The 608-nt window shown below is 47.9% G+C and overlaps 1 pseudogene; it reads left to right on the top strand.

Annotated features, from left to right (window-relative positions):
* LOC104985993 overlaps positions 1-608 on the top strand; it is a 20,060-nt pseudogene that overhangs the window by 3,478 nt on the left and 15,974 nt on the right.

Here is a 608-nt window from a genome sequence, read left to right on the forward strand (position 1 = left end):
ACGCACCTGGTCACCTGAGCTGCTCAGACAGGGAAACGGGACAAAACGCAGGCCCAACTGAGTCTGCGCTTTTGTGGAGTACCCGAGAATCTGAACCGGAGCGGCTTAGACCTGGGAATTGCATGCAACCCAGGGCCCACTCCCTGCAGAGCAACCTGAAGCCTGAGCAGTGTAGTCTGGGAAACCACACACACAATGAGCTGGGACAAAGCCAGTGTGGCCGAGACACTGCAAGCACTCCCCACAAATGCCAGTGGTATTTGTTTGCAGTGCTCCCCTCTCCCCACAGCACGAATGAACAAGTGAGCCTAAACGAGAAACCACCTTTGCCCCCTTGTGTCAGGGCAGAAAGTAGACACTGAAGACACCTGCAGAACAGGAGAAGCCAAATAAACAGAGAACTGCTTTGGAAGTGACAGGTGCAACAGATTAAAATCCCTGTAGTTTAACACCTATTACATTAGAAGGGGCCTATAGATCTTGAGAAGTATAAGCTGGAACAAGGAACTATCTGAAACTGAACTGACCCCACACTGCCCGCAACAGCACCAGAGAAATTCCTAGATATATTTTTACTATTATCATTTTTTTTAATTTTTAAAAATTAT

This window comes from Bison bison, unplaced genomic scaffold (genome assembly GCF_000754665.1).
Source record: "Bison bison bison isolate TAMUID 2011002044 unplaced genomic scaffold, Bison_UMD1.0 scf7180017864063, whole genome shotgun sequence".
In the NCBI taxonomy this organism is placed as follows: Eukaryota; Metazoa; Chordata; class Mammalia; order Artiodactyla; family Bovidae; genus Bison; species Bison bison.